At 34.1% G+C, this 20,040-nt stretch overlaps 2 pseudogenes across 1 annotated transcript; both read left to right on the plus strand.

Moving 5' to 3' along the window:
- The first annotated feature begins 1,727 nt into the window (after positions 1-1,727).
- LOC146886425 (uncharacterized) overlaps positions 1,728-20,040 on the plus strand; it is a 32,421-nt pseudogene continuing 14,108 nt past the window's right edge.
- On the plus strand, positions 10,123-19,802 carry LOC114184158 (uncharacterized; annotated as a pseudogene). The gene is made up of 14 exons (XR_014995414.1): positions 10,123-10,264; positions 11,174-11,245; positions 11,319-11,359; positions 12,072-12,164; positions 12,530-15,126; positions 15,199-15,298; positions 15,392-16,168; positions 16,921-16,972; positions 17,694-17,831; positions 17,924-18,134; positions 18,220-18,349; positions 18,430-18,753; positions 18,971-19,072; positions 19,147-19,802. The product of XR_014995414.1 is annotated as an uncharacterized LOC114184158 (transcript).

Here is a 20,040-nt window from a genome sequence, read left to right on the forward strand (position 1 = left end):
CTCCCTTGGCAACTAGGGTTTTATGCCTTTTCATCTCCATGCCAAAGGAAATTCTGGCAAAAAGAAAGTTAAATTTGTTCTTAGTAAGGTTTGAACCCACAACCACTCAATTACAAAGTCAATGCATAACCAATTCAACCAATTCATGTTTCGCGATAATTCCTATAATAAGGTTTTATCTCCCACGACCCGCATTTGTTAAATAATGATTTATTTAGTTATTTAAATATCTCGGGTCTTACAGTTAGGCTTGATAAGATAGGAATTTAACTAAGAACACTCAGAAAGACACAGAGAAAGCTAAGTGGACATCTAAGTCCACAGACCCAAGGAATGACCGCTCTGTTACCATAAATGCAACGTCCCATTTAATTAATAAACCAATTTAAAAGGAAACATCACATAGAATAACATATTAACGCAGTCCTGGAGTACAAATACAATTCCGTACAGTAACCAAGGCACACCATGATGCCAAAGGAAAACATAAAGGAATAACGACAAAGTTTTCAAAATGAGGCTCAAAGGCCAAACAGTACATGGGCCATTTCCCTAAAAGAAAAGCCTAGTTAACACAAGAAGTCCAGCCCAGGTAGACTATGCAGTGAAATCATCTCTCCCCTGTTGACCACGAGTACCTCTCGCATCTGCTCCCATCAATAAATTGATGATCATCGCAAAAGTAGAGGAACAACATACAAAGCAATCAAACAAACAAAGGGTAAGCTAGAGCCAAAAGTGGTTTTATCATGCAATCATATATACTTTCACAGTCCAATATACATACATCATTCAAGTATGTTATGACCTTCCAATCAATACACTAAGACTCGACTTGACTCATCCGGATACATATAATCTAGTCGGATTCAGTGGATGCTTGCACTTGTGGTGGATATCTCTGCTCACCCCGAGCTATGTGTTACAAGTGTTACAATGTTTCAATCCCGCACACACAAGGTTAGCCCTTAGTGAGTTTTAGGCCTTCTGCTACTCTCACGATAATAGTCAGTTGCTCTAAGTAAGACTAACTGACTCCTTAGAGTGTCAGGATGCAACCTTACCTTGAATCCTTACCAGACTATATAGATGGGGCACTACCATGGAGACCCACTAACAAGGGTCATGGAATTACGTCCCGACCATTAAAGCATGACCCTGAAATCTCACCTAGAGATTTCAAGGAATTACGCACTGACCATAGACCAAACATATTCAAACAACTAAGTAATATTTATCATCCATGCATATATATTATGTCAACCTTTATAACCAACCTCTTTCATGTTCCAGGTCAAACCCATACCAACTCATCATACTCCATCCATGAATATAGAATTTCAACTCATCTCATTACCATGCCACTTTCATAACCAACCATTCCATGTTCATTACATGCCAAGAATTATTCAAGTTCGTCATTCACAACTAATACACCCTCCCATTCATGCATATTCATTCCCCTCATGCCATTATATAATAATCCAATCAAATACAAGCCAAACATCCAAGAACAAGGGAAACACCAAACCAGAACGCACTCTCACCCAACGCTTTGCCCAGGCTGAAGGGTCTCGCTCAAGCGAGAGGGTCTCTCGCTCAGCGAGTTCCCTTCGCCTAGGCGAGAGCTCGACACACAGAAACAGTGGCCTATGCGCATTCTCGCTCGCTCAAAACGGAGATGGTTGCCTGAGCGACCCCTCGCGTGAAAAGGTCTGGGCGAGTCTATGCTCATCTCCCCTAGGCGAGACAGGCTCGCTTGGGCGAGATTATCAGATCTCGCAACTGTTTCCCTGCAACAACCACACTTACCAATCCGAACCAACATGATAAAACATTCCAAGCATTCACAACATCACACCAAGCGTAGACTCTTAAAATAACAACAGAACAACAGGAAAAACAAAATACATAAGTAAGCCATAGCTTCCCTTACCTGAAAAGGGACTAATATCAAACTCCGACCCTAAGCCAAAGAACTTCGTAGATCCAGGAGCAGATTCACTAACTGGAACAGCGGCACAGAAGGATAACATGGTTACTATCGTGAATCCTAACAGAAACCACGAAAACCAACTTAGAAGGAAAGGAGTAAGGTTCAAGGACCAACTTACGTGAGACAGAGCGAACTTTTGAGTGAGCACAAACGAGCGGGAACCAAACCCTAACAGAGCTTTGTTTTAGGGGGAAAGGGAAGAACAAACAACTATTTTCTGAATGTGAGAAGTGAAGAGTGTGTTAGGGCAGACTTAGGGTCTGTTTGTCCTTTGGATCAGTCCTAGGCTCAACCGATTTTGGAGTGACCCTTTAAAATAAGGGCAGCAACGTAAGTGACCTTACATTTCTTACAATAATAATATATTACAGTAACAATATGTACTTTTATGAAATTTATATTGTATGTAACACAAATAATATTTGAATTCGTTACAAAGTGTAATAAGTCGTGTTTGATATATCATAAGGAAATAATATAAATTGTTTATAATCACGATCTATATTAGTTAATGTTGTACATAATAATTAACTATGCATTCTTATGTATAATAATAATTATTATAATATTATAATAATAATAATAAACTAATAATAATGGTCATAATAATAAAATAATAGAAATAATAATAAATATTAATATATTATTAGTTTTGTGTAATAAAACAATATTATTGAACGATCAAAATCAATGATTAAACTTTTTGTGCTATATATTATAATAAAATAAAATATGTATGCAAATATTGTTCATATAATAAATATATGTATACTATCCTTGTGTAGCCTGTAAAAAAATTATTTTAATAATACTAATAAAAATAACAATGCAAAATAATAAAAATAGTAAAATAACAATAATTTTAATGATAAAAATACTAATAATATTAAATATTTATTAGTGCTAATAATATTAATAGTAATATTAAGTCAAATAATAATAATAATAATCTTAATATTAATAATAGTCTATATTGTAAATGATGGATCAGGTACAAAATAAAAATAAAAATAATAATAATAAGAATGGAAAATAGTAATAATTATAATAAAAGAATAATAGTAATACTAACTACTACTTAGAGCTGTCAAAATGGGTCACCCGACCCAACCTGGTTCGGCTCGCGACGGGTTGGCCACTTAGTGGGTCAACCCAACTCGATTCACTTATTAACGAGCCAACAAAATTAGAACCCGACCCGACCCACCACGAGTTGGCGGGTTACACGGGTTGGCTCACTGGCTCACTTAATTAAAAAAAACACACAAATTTTTTTCTTCAATTTGAAGAAAACTAAATTGTAATTTCGATTAAAATCTAGATAAACTTCAATACAATCCAAATAAAATCCCAAATTATGTTAAACTTGTTCTTGTAAAGAACAAATAAGATCGATTAGGCACAAGTATCACCTTACCCATATAGTCCGCTATCTCCTCGATTGGGTTCTTTCCGTTTGGCATATATCGGTTTGAACCCGGGAGGAGTTACCTAGAGAATGGACTCCGAAGCCTAAGTTAGCGAAAGCCCTTGAAAAGTCAAATCAGGTGATTAATGAAGTAATAAATGCGTACCTTTAATCTGTGGGGTCCAAGTGTATTTATAGATTATTAATTGTGTTTGACCATTTCATGGACTAGGCCCTAGCTTGGGCTAAAGGTGGGCCCCTAGTCCTGACTATCGTGGACTGGCTGTTTCTTAGGTGTTTTGGCTTCGCCAAGTCTTTTAGAAGGGTTTGATCCGGTTACTTTCCTAGTTGGCTTATGTCGTCATTGTTCGTATACTGTCCTAGGTTGGTCGTTCCTTTAGCGACTTTGATTATGGGTTTAGGCCGGTTAGGCTTATGTCAGCCTAAGCCGGATACCTGGGTTGTTTCTGGTATAGATGTGGTGATTGTTTATTGTTATTATTTGGTTAAGTTGGCCAAGTATGATACACCAGTTCCCCAGCCTTTGCCGATATAAGTGTGTTGGTGAAGGATGATATGTGCTGATGTGCTAGCATGACCGGCTAGGTGTGATACACCAGTCCCCCAGCCTTTAAATGTGATGAACAGTGTGAAGGCTAAAAGATATGAAGGGATTTCAGGTAGGTGAAGGGGTTTGTGGCAGGTGAAGGGGTGTCAAAAATCTGATCTATAGAGGTTTGACACCGTCATTTTGATACTTTATGATGATTGAAATAAGTTGTGTTTTTTGGCGGGAAGGAGTTGTGACGTTTGAGATTCGTGTCTATAAATGAAGATAATGTTGGCAGTGCATTCACTTTGTTTCATTTGCAAAAAATCTATTCGCGTGTGTTTTAGAGTTGTCCGATATCTTCCTTACCTCCTCCGTCATCTTAAAAGAATCAGGTATGTCTAGTAGTAGTGATAGGGTTTCGTTGTCAAGTTTGGGTAGTGAGCGGTCTGGAAATAGTGGAAGTAGTCGAGACGATACTAGTGATAGGGAAGAAATAGGTAATATAGGGAGGATTCCAATGGAGAGGGTGGTTGAAGTTAGGGAAGACCCACCCGAGGAGTTGGTGGAGAGTAGTTGGTCGGCGAAGGCCGGGTACGAATGGGTGGCGGCAGACATGCGGACACAGTAATCGTTGTTTCGATGGTCGCGTTTACTGAGATCGTGGTTAAACTGCACACCACTTTTTGAGAAAGGTGCTCAGAGGGACATAGTGGTGCCAGAGAGAGTGACCGTTGTGGAATGTGTTTGCCACGATCGAGAAGTAGCAGCCGAAGAGTTTTTCTATATAAATATGTGCCATTTCTCGCAACTACACATTCGGCTGCCATTCGATGAGTTCACCATGGGAGTGCTTCGATTGTTGAACGTCGGTCCTACTCAGCTTCACCCAAATAGTTGGCCATACTTGCAAGCTTTTCGGTTGCTGTGCATGGCATTGTACTTGGAGCCGTCCCCTTGAGCATTCCTATACTTTTTTGTTACGAGGCCAAAAATTCTGACAATGTGGTTGTTGCTAATAAGTCGGTCTGGTCTCAATAGACTAGACGCTTTCACTCAGTCATTCAAACATTTTAAAGAAGGATTCTTCAAGGTGGTGGTGAAACCGGCTGGTCGGTCACACTTCTACACAGCTGACGGTAACACTAAATTTCCATTTTTCTGGACCGGCAACCCTTGGAGGTATAAGGTGATATCGATGGAGGATTTGTCGGTGGCGGAGAAAGAGGTGGTGGATACCTTGATGCAGTTAAGCGATAAGATGCCCATTAAGGGCTTAGTTAGGGTGTATAATTTGGTTCACCCGATTATAGATATTGAAGGTATCTTTTTGTAACTTTGAGCATTGTTATATGTTCGAGTATTTTGACAGTTTGTGTGTTGTGTATTTCAGGGCATATGGCACAAATGGGCAAGAAGAACTTAACACTTTTCCAAACTTTACGCAAGGAGAAAGCGGCAACGGCTAGAGCTGCGGGAAGCACTAAGGTTCCCAACTTGTAGGAGTCGTTGGTAGATGTTCATGTGCACGGTGGGACCAAAAGGAAGGCAAAGTTGTGAAGAAGGTGCGAACTGTTTTGATGGGGGTGGGTTCGTCAAGTGGAGTGAAGGGACCGGAAGCTGAACTGATTAAGCTTCTAGAGACTACTGTTTGAAAAGATATCGAGATTAATGTGCCGGAGTCGCTAATAGATTCTATTGACAACATGGAGCTGAATGCCTTGGTGAAGGCTATGGTCGAGTTTAGCAGCAAGACCTTGATACTAAGTCGGCGTGTTAGATCCTTATATCAGAGGGAGTTGAAGGAAGGGACCCGGACGAAGGTTGAAGAGCTGTAAGAGAAGGTGGACAAGCATGCAGAGGAGAAAAAGGCTTGGAAGAAAGAGAACGAGGATTGGGGAACGGAGAGGAAGAGGCTTGTTACGTGGAGGGTGCATTGCCTTGACTCTGAAGAAAAGTTGAAGGGCCGGATTGCAGATCTTGAGGCCGACTATGATGATATAAAGGAAAAACATGACGGGTTGGAAGGGGAGCTGGATGACCTAAAGAGCTGTATAATACAAGAACATATTAACGACTTTCAGATGGGTGTGCGGAAAGCAATCTTTTTCTATGAGAATGTTGACGTTAATGACGCAAAGTTTGATGTAAATAAGGATGTTGTTGATAGGGTACTTATAGATGAGGCGGAATCTAGCCCAGAAGGGGATGAAGATAAGGAGGCGGTGAATGTCGACGCAGGTGGTGATGAGGTGGTGGCGGAGGGTGCTGAGCAGGAGGCGGCTTAGGATTTTTGATTTAATATTTCCAATTTGCTTAATGATTCCAAGTCTGTAATAACTCGTACATTGCTTTACTTTCATCTTTATATGAATGTTCGTTTATGTTTATATTGTGTTTGTTTGAGGCCGGTCACTTGTGGGTTAACTGCTTTTCATGTTTGTAAGTGGGTGTTTGATGTATGTGATGTTTGCACGCATGGTTATTTGTTAAGGGTGTTCGACCCAGGCTGTTTACTTGTGGTAAGGGTGTGGAACTTAAACGAATTAACAACAAGTTAATGGTGTTCGACCCAGGCGGCTTACTTGTGGTAAGGATGGAAACTTAAACGAATTAACAACGAGTTAAAGGTGTTCGACCCAGGCCGCTTTCTTGTGGTAAGGGTGGGGAACTTAAACGAATTAACAACGAGTTAAGGGTGTTCGAGCTAGGCTGCTTACTTGTGGTAAGGGTGGGGAACTTAAACGAATTAACAAGTTAAGGGTCTTCGACCCAGGCCGCTTACTTGTGGTAAGGGTGGGGAACTTAAACGAATGCGAGAAGTGAAGTAAAGATAAAATGCTATATTGGGGTGAGGAAAACGAAGGCTTAGAAGAATGTAAACGATGCAAAACCTCTAAGTGGAAAGATAAAGATAAGAAACAATATGCAAAGATCTTACGCTATTTTCCATTAAAGACGAGATTGCAAAGATTGTTTATGTGTTCTAAGATAGTTGATTCTATGACATGGCATGCATTAGAGGGTAATGTAGATGGATTGATTAAGCATCCTAGAGATTCCGAGGCTTGGAAAATTTTTGATCTATTACATCCAGAATTTGCAAATGATCCTCAAAATGTACGGTTTGGTTTAGCTACTGATGGTTTTAACCCTTTTGGAAATATGAGTACAAGCCATAGTACATTTTTTTTGCTCATTTTACTTTTCTTCAAAACATATAGAAAATTGAGATTGGTAGGAACATTGGGCGAGCTGAAATGTGGAAGATCACTATAAGAGGAAAAATGGCACCTTTGTGAATGAGGAGGCTATGGAAATTGGGGTAAATTTGTTCTTGCTGCCATTGAATTGTCTATTTAATGATTGCCTTTATAATACGAAGTACACTTTGAGTATGCCAATAATTTGTTGCTTTGAAATTTGATTATTTGAAATCTGTTTTTACTGGTTTGAGTGCATGGTTATGGTTAAAACAATATTGTAGTTGGTGGTTGGTTCCCCTTGCTCAAACCGTTGTCTTACAACTTCACTTTTCAGTCCCTTAGTACTATTTTTTTTCTCCAGATGTCTATTTTGAATGTATAAGTTCAATTAGTGTTCAAGTTCGTGTATGCATAGGAATAAAATAGAGATTTCTTTGTAGAGTAGTGTGTGAGATTGAATATTTTTGTTCTATTTCTTGCTTTTCCTTCTTCACACAATTGAGTTCTTAATTGCAGGGTGGTGAAGCTTAACTCCATAGTTTTGTCTTCTCTATTTCTAATACTTCCTTTCTCTGTTATCTATTTCTTCTGTAAAAATTTAGTATTTTTTTCTCTCATTAGTTAGATAGTGATACTTTTAGGACTATTTGTACTTAATTTTTTGATAATTTGTAAATAGTTCAACTGTTTGTAGGCAAATCTATTCTAGGAAATCTATTGTTGTTAGTTAGGAAATCAAATAATGCATGCTCACTACTAGAATCTATGCCTGCATATAATAAGTCCATGGCTACAGAAACATTGAATTGTATATTTAATTATTGCCATTATAATATGAAGTACACTTTGAGTATGCCAATAGTTTGTTGGTTTGAAATATGTTTTTACTGGTTTGAATGAATATCATGATCCTTGAGCTATAGTGAGCATAGCATATGGGTTCCTAAAATCTGTTTGATTAAAATCTGTGTGTTCAATGTTCTGACTCCTTTTTTCATCTCTCTATTATGTTTGTTTGAAATCTATTTGGTGTTGGAATGAACGTTCTGGTCTGTGTTTAGTGCAGTGGGAAAGGAGTTGTGGCAGAGTTAGTGGGAAGTGGTGATAATTGGAGGAATTGGTGTTTGGGATTAGAAGAAAATGGAGTATATTGTATGGGAATGACAATGAGTGCATGGTTGTTGTTGCCATTTAAAACCCTTTTACAAACTACATAGGATTAGATTTATTTTGCTGATTTTGTGTGAGTTTTTCAATCAACATGCATAGTTAAAATAACGAACCTGTTAGGATAAGTTTGTTGGCAAAAGCAATACAAGTCTAAATGCTGAAGCAAGATTTTGATGATGATAAAAGAAGCCTGAAAGCCATCTGGAAGACAATATGAAGACCATATGTTGTTATGTTTAAAGCTATCTTGTAAAATGTAATTAGATTAATTTAGAAGCAGTATTGTACAAGAAAATTCTAGTATTTCTTGAAATATCAACATGATAATCGATTATCACTTAGAATAATCGATTATCCTAAGCTAAACCAATTTTTCAAGAAAGCACTGGAATAATCGATTATCACTTCTGATAATCGATTATCTGCTAAAAAAATTTGTTTTCCATAAGCCACACTGGAATAATCGATTATCACTAGTGATAATCGATTATCCTGGTCTGTTGGGCGGGACTGTTCAGCTTTTTGACCTAATTTCTGGAACCCCTATTTAAGGAACCTCAGAGTTACTTCTCACTCACCTTTTTTAGAAGCTAGAGTACTAGTGCTGTGACTGCAAGAGAGTTCTCTGAGTGTTCTCAATAGAAGCTTTGAAAAACCTAGTGTGGGTAAAGCGATAACTTTTCCTGAGAGGTATTCTAGGAGATTGAGTGCTGCTGCTGTTGCTAGGAAAGCTAAGGCACTACAAGAAAATTTCTATTTTGCTAGGAAAATTAGCGAGAAAATTTTTTTGTAGCTAATCCCTCACAAATTTGCGAGGAAATAGCGAAAGAATAAATTTGTAGCCTGTCTGTAGCAAAATAGCTACAGATTTATTAGAACATATATTTGTAACTAATCTCTAACTAATTTGTGAGAGAGTAATGAATGAAACAATTTGTAGCTTCTTCGTAGCTAAATAACTACAAATTTACTAGAATATATATATATATATATATATATATATATATATATATATATGTAGCTAATCCCTCTCTAATTTGCAATGAAATAGCGAAGGAATAAAAATGTAGCTAGTTTGTAGCAAAATAGCTACTTTACTAGCAAAATAGCTAGTATAAATATATAATGTTTTAATTTAGATATTCTATTTTTTTTTTATAATTTAAATATTTTAAAATTATTTATAATTTAAATATTTTAAAAATATTTATAATATAAATATTTTAAATTTATTTTTAATTTAAATATTTTAAAATTATCTTAAATTTAAATATTTTAAATTTATTTTTAACATTAATATTTTAAAATTACTTTTAATTTAAATATTTTAAAATTACTTTTAATTTAAATATTTTAAAATTACTTTTAATTTAAATATTTTAAAATTACTTTTAATTTAAATATTTTAAAATTACTTTTAATTTAAATATTTTTAATATGAAATATTTTTAATTTTAAAATTTAAAAAATATTTTTAAATATAATTGTATATATTAAAATATAAATATAGATATTAACAAATTAATTAAAATATATAATAAATAAAATAGGAAATTAGATATATAAATTTTAATTTTAGTAAAAAAATTATAAGTTTAATAAAAATATAAATCAAAGAAGGAGATAGCTTATGTATACTTTAACAATGATATTTTTTATTTACTAAGATAGTTTAAAATGAAAATTAGTAAAGGGGTTTTCCTTTTTTTTTATAGATTTTTTCTATTTAGAAACTATCTTTTTTAATTTTTTTGAAAGAGACCAACGGGCTACTTTTTCACATCTTCAACTTTTGTCTCGTTTCCGTGCTTCTCGTTCACATTTTCAAACACTCAAATGTTCACTTTCCTCTTCACTCACACTTTGGTTGTTCTTCTCCTCAGTCATACTCTGAATCCTTCGTCTTCGTGTTCTTAGTTCAGCTGTGTTCATAGGTACGTGGTTTCCTCCATTTTTTTTCAATTTTCGATTTTCCTGTTTCATATACCCTCTTTCATTGTCTCAATCTTCCAAGGATAACACTCTTCTCAGTAAATGGTCTAGATTTTTAGAGATTGAAGGTGAAAAAAGCTGACATAAGATATTTTAAGTTTTAGGATTTTGATTGATTAAACTATTTTAGGGTTTTAGGATTTGAATAGCAAATTCTATTCAAGAACAAATTGGATGTTTCCATCAAATATATTTCAATGCAGTGCTTTCGATGTTACAAGTTTATTAAGAAGATATGCAATGCTTAATTTGGTTGGTATAAAGAAAACCAATGCTTAGAATGTTGTCAACAGTGTACATGCTATAGCTAGGCATATGAGCTTCTGGAATCCATTTCATGTTCATTTGAGTATATGTTATATGGCTGTCGAAGAATTTTCAACAATACCTCTATGTTTTGAATGAAACTATTTTTAAAATTTGACATTAGAATTACAGATTTATTATTTAATTTCACTCTATTATTTATTTCATGTTAAAATATATAAACCACATTTCATCCTTTAAAGATGTGACCATGCTCACAATGAAGAAGGTAGCACATATATGTTCGTCAAAATCTCTTACACTTGGTATAGGTTTCTTTTCTATAGTTTTAATCAAATGTTATTATCTTATATTTTATTTTTAAAAGTGTATTTTATACATTAAACGAGAGGAGCAGTGAGAAAACTATGTTCACATTCTAATTTCCATTTATATACAACAAATCATTTGACACATTAAAGGAATCATTGGATAGGAATTGTACACTTTCAATTCAGATTAAGTATGATTTACATTATTGAATATATTGATAATTGTTTGTATTTGTCTTTTCCTTACTTTCTGGTGGATGTCCCTCCCTGCAGGTGCTATCAAATAAGCAATCAATACATTAAGGATAATTTTAATGCATTTGTTTTGGACCTAAGAGATAATAGGTGATTCGACAATGAACATTTCCCATTATGTACTTTCAATCACTAGCTTTCTGAAGTCTTTTATTTGTTGCAGTGGTGGTTTTTTCACATAAAGAATTGAGATTGCCAAACTTGGTAAGATAGGATTATTAACTATTGGCAAATTTACACCTATTATGTATCATTTTTCTTTGGTGGCACTTGAAAATATGCTTGATGGTACGAGTTATAGACATTCCATGTCTGCATAGGTCACTCCATCATTCTTATCTTTTATATATCAGAAATGTTAAAAACCATACTATTAGAAACAACTCCCAATATTTCAATAAATATAAAAAACACCTATTCAAGCTTTCCATGATAGGTTTTGATTTTTCAATAAATATATTGGAAAGGTTTAGTTTCACTGTAATGCAAATTTGCATTTTTTTAAAACAATAAAAATGTAGTTACATGAATTATTTTGTTTCTTTTTCCTATTATTTTGTCCCATTCCCGTTTTATTTTAGTTTGTTTTGAGACCCATTCTCATTGCTATGTTATCAAATATTATTTATTCTTTTACAGGTAGATTAAATAAAATGCATAAGTATACATTTTGGGATTTTGAACTTGTAGGAAACTTCCATTTTGTTTTGAACTTGAGTGGTACTTCTACGTCAATTCTATGATATTTATTCTTTCTCTTATGGCTACTAAATAATAGCATGTAAAAAATGTTGGTTTTAGTTTTTATAGTCATCATGATTCTTATTGTTGGAGTGTTTTAGCTTTGAAGAGAGTTTTCCATACAACTTATTTGACATACAGAGTCTGTTCTAATGCTCGAATTTTGTGAGTGTAGGAGTTTTTAGCTTTGCATAGGGGTGATGCCATACATTTGCTTGCACAATACAACAGAAATGTCGTGACAGTCATTCAATTGATATTTTCCTAGGTAAAGTTATTTTTTAAATATTATTTTATTCAAATTTGTGATTTTTTTTATACCCTTGTACATATAGCTGCAGAAGAGAAGTCATTGTAATGTTTGAAATCTTAATTGATGGAAGCTATTCTCATCTACACAATATCTTGATTATTACCTCTTAGTTTTAATATGAGAAATTTGTAATTAATAAAAAAATCATTTGTGTGATAAGAGTCATATACTTTCATTTTATCCTTTATCATTTTAACATGTTACATTGATTAACTCTGATTGTATTTATCTCCTATTATCTAAATTTTATGACGTGTGACATCAATTTGGAGTAACTTGTATCTCTCTACTGAATTTTTTGATACAATTCTTTGGAGTAGATTTTTATTTTGAGACCAACTACAAGGACAATGAGACCTGATAGAGGATGGATGTTGCGAAGAAAAGATCAATTTGGTAGTGTTACTGAGGAGTTCAGAAATGGCATTGATGGCTTTATTCAAGTAGCTAAAAGAGATCCAAAATTTGCTGATGTAACAGGACGCATTCCTTGTCCATGTGGAAAATGTAGGAATCGTTATTGGGATATATCATTTAATGTTGAAAAACACTTGTATCACCATGGATTTATGGATGGTTACACAAATTGGACCCTTCATGGTGAAGAAAGATGGGTAGATGTTGTGTCTTCTGGCCAAGACCGTGTTGAAGAGAATACAAATCCATATCATGATATGGTTATGAATGCCTTTTCCATTAGATCAAATCCAGAAGTACAAGAAGTGGAAGAGGATCCAAATCCATCAGCTAAGAAGTTTTTTAACTTATTAAAGAATACTGATGAACCTTTATGGGATGGTTGTAAGAATCATACAAGATTTTCTGCAGTAACACAACTCCTAAACTTGAAGTCAGAGTTTAACATGAGTGTTAGTTGTTATGATCGAATGATTGCTATAATCAAAAGCATGCTTCCAGAGTCAGAAAGGTTGCCTGAAAATTTGTACAGATCAAAGAGAATGGTGAGTGAATTGGGATTAGGATATGAGAAGATAGATGCATGTCCTAATCATTGTATGCTATATTACAAAGAAAACAGTGACAAGAATGTTTGTTTGGTGTGTAAAGAACCACGATTTAAACCTAAGACAACAACAAAAAACAAGGATGTGCCTTACTCAGTGTTAAGATATTTCCCCATTATTCCAAGACTTCAACGCCTCTTTATGTCTGTTAATACTTCAAAATATATGCGATGGCATGCAGATGGAGTACGCCAACATGAATTAATGATGACACATCCAGCTGATGCAGAGGCTTGGAAAAAATTTAATGCAACTCATCCTAAGTTTGCTTTGGATCCACGAAATGTCAGGCTTGGACTTTGCACGGATGGTTTTAATCCATTTAGTAATTCAAGTAGCCCATACTCATGTTGGCCGATTTTTTTAACACCTTACAATCTTCCTCCAAGCATGTGTATGAAAAGGGAATACATATTTCTTACTCTTATGATTCCTGGACCCAAATCACCTGGTAAAAGTTTAGATGTTTATCTCCAACCTCTAATCGATGAGTTAAAGATCTTATGGGATATTGGGATTAATACTTTTGATGCATGGAAAAAACAGAATTTCATTATGAAAGCAGCATTAATGTGGACAATAAGTGATTTTCCAGCTTATGGAATGTTGTCTGGATGGAGTACTCATGGAAAATTTGCTTGTCCCTATTGTATGGGGGATATTAATTCATTTACTTTGAAGAATGGTGGTAAACCTTGTTGGTTTGATTGTCATCGTCGATTTTTACCTATCAATCATTCATTTCGTCGTGATCAATGCTCTTTTAAGAAGTCAGTAGTTGAGAACTCTTTACCACCACAAGAATTTAGTGGCATAGATGTAATAAATCAAGTAAATCAACTTCAAAAAGTTACGTTTGGCTTGAAATCAAGCAAGCAAAAGCAACCCGACTTTGGTAAAACGCATAATTGGGTTAAGAAGAGCATATTTTGGGAATTGCCTTATTGGTCTACTAATATGGTTCGTCACAATTTAGATGTCATGCATGTTGAAAAAAATGTTTTTGACAACATCTTCAACACTGTGATGGACATAAAGGCCAAGACAAAAGATACTGCAAATGCAAGACAAGATTTGAGGTTGATATGTAAACGTCCCAAGTTAGAGTTAGTGTTGGAGAATGAGAAGTATAAAAAACCAAAGGCAACATATGTCTTGAATTCTGACCAGAGAAAAATGGTGTGTGAATGGATAAAACAACTAAAGTTTCCAGATGGCTATGCGTCTAACATTTCACGTTGCATTAATGTAGATGAGGGGAAAATATATGGGATGAAAAGTCATGATTGTCATGTTTTTATGCAAAGACTTATTCCTTTAGCATTTCGTGATATGTTGCCAAAGCCTATATGGGGTGTTTTAACAGAGGTCAGCTTGTTTTTTAAAGAGATTTGTGCAAATGCAGTGCATGCTTCTGTCATGGAGCACGTTAAGATTTCTATCATCGAAACAATTTGTAAGCTTGAAAAGATTTTCCCACCAGCATTCTTTGATTCAATGGAACATTTGGTTATACATCTCCCACATGAAGTTAAGGTTGGAGGACCTGTGCAATATAGATGGATGTATCCATTTGAGAGATGCATGTTATATTTGAAAAGAAAGGTTCGAAATAAAGCAAAGGTTGAAGGGTCCATTTGTGAAGCATATGTTTTAGAAGAAATTTCTAATTTTGCTTCTATGTATTTTAATCCATCCATTCAAACAAGGCGTACTCAAGTTTCTCGTAACGATGATGGTGGTGAAGATAAAAATACAGAAAAGCTATCTATTTTTAGACACCCATGTCGTCCTATTGGTAAAGGCCATAATAGATTATTAACAGAGGAGGAACTCCATATTGCTGAGACATATGTCATTGTAAATTGCAAAGAAGTAGGACCATACCTACAGTAAGTTTTTCTTTTTGTTATTTATTTATTCATAATTAACTTAGTTATGATATTAATTGTTGTCTGTATTAGGAAATTTGAGGATTCATTAAAGGAAACAAATCCTAATATCTCTGACGATGAAATATTGATATCTCGAGATAAAGATTTCAATAGGTGGTTGAAGCACCAAGTGAGTTGTTTCTCATTACAATTTAAATTTTAATTTGATATTTGTTTTATTAAGTGATATAATTATATATTTTCTTTATGTAATCCTCTATAGGTGCTTGCTGGTCAAGTTGAGGATCGATTGATTTGAGAGATAAGTTACGGTCCGATTAAGATTGTAACTTCCTATAATGGTCTAATAGTAAATGGATATAGATTTCATACTAAGGAATACGGAGCTAATAAATCTACCATGAACTATGGGATATGTGTTAGAGGAAATATATACGGTGAAAATGATTTGGACTATTATGGAATTGTTGAAGAAATATTAGAATCGTCATATCCTGGATATCAAAACAAAATAATTATCCTACGGTGTCATTGGTTTGATCCTTTCCATGGTGTTAAAGTTGATAAATATGGGTTGGTTGATATTAAGCATAAGTCAAAGCTTCAGACAAATGAGCCATTTGTATTAGCTGGACAAGCTCAACAAGTGTACTATACAAGGTATCCACATAATAAGGGTAGAAATAATGCTGATTGGTGGACAGCTTGCAAGGTTAGACCAAAATTATTTATGGTTGAGACATTAAAAAATGATGAGGATTTTTCAAATGAGAAAGTTGTTAATGATTATTTTCAAGATGATGGATCAATGGGAATGACAAATATTGTTCTGGATGACGAGGAAATACAATTGTTTGATGATAATGCCCCAATGGAAGAGGTAAACATGGATGATGTTCATTATCCGATACACAATGTGCATAATGATCAATTTTTCAATGACAATGATGAGCTTCTGGATGAAGACATAAAGTTAAATGATTTAGACGAGGAGTTGGATGATTCAAATTATGATTTAGATAACTTAGACGATGAGTGGCTATGAATGAATGTACGTAAGTTTATTTAATAGTAGTGATATTGTGTTTTCTTATGTGATTGCTTATGAAAGTATCTTTTACATTTCATAAGGTAAGTAGATGTGCATCAATCACCAAGCACTTGCATTTTGAATTATTAAGCTCCATGAAGAAAGACATTCTCAAGTTGGTTTTGACTTAACCCCTGTTCTTTAACGTCATTATCTGAATACGCTTGTTATGAATCGTCTTCAATGTGCTACTTATGTTATTATGTAAGTTATCTTTTCCTTTGTAGTTTGAGTGTAACAAAGTGGATACATCTAAATTGGGGAGATGGCAACTTAATTATTTTGTTTTCAGAGATTTGGAAACTGCTCCGACCTGTAAGTATTATCTCCTTTCATCATCCTATTGTTTTTATTTCTACTAAATGTCTTGACCACTGAAACTGAAAAAAGGCATATGATATATTGGGACCTATTTGGTCAGATAAGGTTTTTATGGTGAGATGAACATCATATTAAGGTATATGGTTGCACATGATCTCTTCTGCAAATCTACTCCCACCCCTTCCTTTCTCTTTATCCTTGTAGTCATGGATGTTTTCTTCTACTCTCTTTCTCAAGTCCCATCTCCTCCCTCTACTCCATAGACTTTTTACTTTTCTTTTTGTTCCAGCTTGGATTAATCTTTACTTTTTTATTTAATAATGGACATGATGTAATTATATTTTGTTGTATGTTAAAAATATATTCTTTCTTTTGTGCAGGGTAGCATTTTTGTGGTGGAACCTCAACCATGGAAGTCATATGAAAGCAATCGTAATGTCTCAGAGGTGATAATTTGGTAGCCTTTATTTTTGTGAAAGTGGAAAATGTTTTCTTGAAATAAAAAAATCCTTACAAATGAAGCAACAAATCCAAACATTTTAATTTAGCTCTTTGTAACTCATTGGTTGATCAATTTAACTTTCCTTGCTAATGTTGCAAAATGTTCAATTCAGAAAAGCCTAGCTTCACTAAACATGCTTAAAACTAGTTTATTTATTTTCTAAATTTTTTCTGCATGGAGATATGGTTATGGATAGTGAAGATAATATTATAAGAGAGAGAGAGAGAAAGAGAGAGAGAAGTGAGGGAGAGGGTTGAGTTTTGGATTGAGAAATTGTAAGTTGCTGGAGGGACAAGAAAAGGCCATAAATAAACAAACTTTGTATGCGTTTGTGTTTTGCTTTTATTTGTTAATTAATAATAATTGAACACAGAAAAATTCAACTAATTTTTTCTGTAATATTCAGGTTTGAAATATTATAACAAACTTATAGTGTGGTTGGTAGAACAGAGAAAGGAGGAGGGTATAGTAGAACATAGTAGGAGGAGGCAAAGCATAGAATTTTTTCTTGAGTAGTGTAGCATCTGTATGATTCATTGGTCTTCTTTCGACATGTTTAATCAACTTTCTCTCTCTTTTTTATAAGAAATTCATCTGCGGACACAAGGCTTGAATGACATTACTAACTGGCAATCCTTGTTACAAGCTAAGTTACATTTGGTTCACTTGATAATCTCAAAATGCCCCGAGGAAGAGGAAGAGGGAGAGGTCGAGGTTTTATTACTCCATTCCATCCTACTCACTCTCTCATTAACTCTTTAGACCCAGATCCTTGTTTGCATTCACTAGGTATAGTACAAATACTTTAATGATGTCTTATTTATTAACTTTTTTTAAAGTTTTTTAAATACAAGGTATTGTTTCATTATTTTTTTTCTTAGGTGCTACTTCAATCCATGAACCATCAGCTGATGTTGGCCATTCAACCAATGGTGATCAATCAATAGACACCACCCCACCAATTGATGCTAACCAATCTTGTGTTGCCCCAACATGTGCTAACCCACAATTTCAGGAGGAGCCTTCAAGTGAAAATTCTCACAATGAAGTTGATAGGAGACCTATTATATCTGTGCAAAAAATTACTAACCTGTAAGTTAAACTAAACTTAATTATCAATTGTTTAACTTTTATTACCAAATCATAATTTATATAAACTAAGTGTCTGAAATTATAGGAGGAGGTTTGTTCCAGATTCAGTGACTCGAGATATTATATCTGAGTTGCTCATGAGGATGCCTAATCCAGCACCAAATTGGAAAAAATATTTTGTTGATATGAAAGAAATTCTGTTCAATGAGTTTATGGTTAGTAATCATTTAGTTAATGTAATGAAATATTTTTGTATCACTTATTGTATTATAAATTAATCATTATATTGATGTAGGAGAAGTATCGTTTTTCATCAACTTATGATCGTTATATAGCAAGAAAGGTTTGGAATTTAACATGCATGGATCGATATTCTAACTCTTTATCTAAGGCGAGAAAAAAGGCGAAAGAAAGGACAAATTCAGACAATATTCAAGACTTAAAAGGTTTTGGACCAAGAGGTATTAGGACTGAGATGTGGGATGGATTAGTAGACATATGGGCAACAGAAGAATGGAAAAAAAAGTCTACTGCAGGTAAGAGCAATAGGGCTGCCAAGCCTGATGCCATGATTCACACAGCAGGATCAAGAAGCTTTGGACAACACTTGAAAAAAATGGTACTCTTACTTTTCACATTTGAATTTATAAGTCAAATATAATGCATTGTAATTTGTCACATTCAAAATGTAATATCAGATAGCAATTGTCTGTCAGATAGAAATGAGTTGGTCACTTGATAGAAAGTAATATGGCAGAAAGTAAGATGAATATGTCATTTTACTGTCATTAAGGAAAGTAATAAGTTTTTATACATAAATTGCATTATTTTTACAGGAAGAAGAATACAAACGCCCAATTTCTTATGGTGAATTATACAACAAAGTTCACAAACGAAAAGATGGTCAATATGTGTCCAACAAAGCAAAAAGCTTCATTGTAAGAATATGTTTATTTTATAAATGTTAAACTACTTATTTATATAATATTGCTAACATATTGATTTGATGTAGGAATCATATGAAAATGCTATGACTGAAAAATATGGGGAAGACACGTCAAAGCATCCTATAGTTGACTCTGGTGTTTGGATAAAAACAGGTGGTGAAAATAGGAAAGGTAGAATTTATGGAATTGGTCACAGTTTGGATCTTGGCATTGGCCCACATGTTTCATCCTCAACAGTTGAAGGTCCCTCTTCCTAAAATCTAAATCCAACAACTGAAGAAATCACTACACTGACTACACAAATATCTAATTTGCAAGAGCAGGTGAGAACGCAGTTGCAAGCACAGACTGATATGCAAGCCTTAATGCAAGCACAAATGAAGGCACAAGCAGAAATGCAAGCAACTATGCAACAACAGATGCAAGAGCAAATGCAATCTTTTAAGAGAGAATTATTGTCTGCTTTGAAGAAACAAGAATGAAGACATGTCTTAAAGAATCCAAAACTTTGTTTGTGTTTTAATTGTGTTGATGCATTACTTTTTGTTGATACCCTCCAATGCTTTTGTGTCCTAAAACTATTATACATTGGTGGAAACTTTTATGTTGTTTTGTACTGTTGGATGGATATACTTTGATCATTGTAAGATTGATTATCTATCCTTTTTAAATAGGTATTGCAAATATTGGAGGTATTTAGACACTTTTTGTGAATAATTTATTTTCTTTGTCTTCTTTTTTTATTATACGCATAAGTTTATGGACATGACTCATAATAGAGAGTGAATAACAATTAAGTAATTGCAATTAACAAAATAATATTTATAGGAGATTAATAGAATTGCAATAAATTAACTAATCAATTGTGATACAAATTAGTGATAAAAGAATTGCGACAAATTAGCTACGGATTAGCGAGAAACAAATTGAAACAAATTAGTTACAGATTAGCTACGGAT

The sequence above is a fragment of the Vigna unguiculata genome, chromosome 5, assembly GCF_037176805.1.
Source record: "Vigna unguiculata cultivar grain cowpea cultivar isolate G323 ecotype 2 chromosome 5, ASM3717680v1, whole genome shotgun sequence".
NCBI lineage: Eukaryota > Viridiplantae > Streptophyta > Magnoliopsida > Fabales > Fabaceae > Vigna > Vigna unguiculata.